Source organism: Cydia amplana, chromosome 21 (genome assembly GCF_948474715.1).
Source record: "Cydia amplana chromosome 21, ilCydAmpl1.1, whole genome shotgun sequence".
Taxonomy (NCBI): Eukaryota; Metazoa; Arthropoda; class Insecta; order Lepidoptera; family Tortricidae; genus Cydia; species Cydia amplana.
In genome coordinates, this window is record NC_086089.1 from 10,359,732 (window position 1) to 10,361,580 (window position 1,849).

Consider the following 1,849-nt stretch of genomic DNA (forward strand, 5'->3'; position numbering starts at 1 on the left):
AATCAAATATGTGACGTTATTTATGAAAAGGGACCTTATTTTCGATGGCGCTTACGCCATTACCGATATAAATATAATGCCGCGCGACGCTGTACGGCGTAAGCGCCATCGACAATAAGATCCCTTTTCACAGATAATGCCCCATATACTGTTACTGTCTGTCCTTCAGGGCCCCCCTGAGGATGGGCCCCGTGTGCCCTTATGGTAAAGACGGCACTGTCGTGGGCACGGCCCGGTCTAGCGTGAGTCATCCTTAAATCAGTGATATACATACATATAGGTTAGAATCGTGGTGTCTCACCTCACCTGGAAGTAACTAGGTGTGGATCAGGGATGTTGCGGATGCAGATTTTTTGACATCCGCGGAAGCGGATGCGGATGCGGATATTTAAAGGCTCACATCCGCGGATGCGGATGTCAAAATTAGGTACTTAGAAAACGTCAAATATTACATTTTTAGTATTTTTTTATTAAAAAAAAACGAAACGTTTAGTATTTGAGCAAGAATATAGGTGCGTTATATTTAATAAACAGTAACTTGGCCGACTTTTCTGGATCTAGACGGTTTCGTTGTGGGTTTGACGAAATTACGCTAGCACTTTACGCCGCCGCTAAGACGTTCCTGTACCGACTTGTTCGACATCCGCATCCGCATAAGCTCCGCATCGATTTTATGCGGATGCGGATGCAGATGCGGATGTTGAAAATAATGCGGAAGTTTTGCGGATGCGGATGTTCGCAACATCCCTGGCGTGGATGTGCGCGGGCGCCGGCGTCAACGACTTGTGGCGCCGCGCCAACTCCGTTTAGTTGTCTATTGTGCTTTGCAGTTTTACTGCCAGACTGCCAGTGGCCATCGCTGATATAGTTGGTCAAACCAAATTTGTCAGTAAATAAGAACAAAAAAATCGGCCAAGTGCGAGTCGGACTCGCGCACGGAGGGTTCCGCACCCTTAACAAAAAATAAAGCAAAAAAATGGTGTTTGTTGTATGGGTGCCCCCCTTAAATATTTATTTTATTTTTAGTACCTATTTGTTATTATAGCGGCAACAGAGATACATCATTTGTGAAAATTTCAACTGTCTAGCTATCGCGGTTCATGAGATACAGCCTGGTGACAGACGGACGGACGGACGGACAACGAAGTCTTAGTAATAGGGTCCCCGTTTTTACCCTAAAAATTACATTTTCAACGTGAAAGACAAACACCTTCTTCGTATGTTTTTTAGTTCACTGGGCCAACGTAAACGTAAATAGGTAATAGGTATGTACATGTACAATAATAATACACTTTAAGTAAATATTCCGCATTCCTAACTACGACAAACTAAAATAACCTTCACCTTCAGTTAATTTAATTGCATATATGTAAATGGATAATATATAAATTAAATAGGTAAACAGAATTCCATCCATCTTATGAGATAACATAACATAACCGGTACATTCGATAGACGTTAATTTGTTTACATTGCTGATTCATTGACAGACTTCCAGACGAGTAGGATGTATGTTTCTCCCTTGGACTTGTTTGGGTTTTAAAAAGTAAAAAGTTGCGGCCATTTTGAAAAGTTCGCGCGTTTTGTTTGTGGTGCTTTTTTTTGCTGAGCAAAAGGATAGGCTAAGGTAATATAATTTTCATTTGATGAGTGGAACCGGATTTTTTTGTCGAAACCGAAGGTTCGGTTTTGCTCTAGTCTAGTAGCTTTTTAGTGCCAAGCACTGAGGTGTGCAGATTTTGGACACCTGAAAAAATAAAACCAGCTGCAAAAGAGTGCACGGCCACTTTATGAATAAGTTCCATTCAGACCTATCTAATATGTCCATGCAATTTTGAAGCTCGTTATA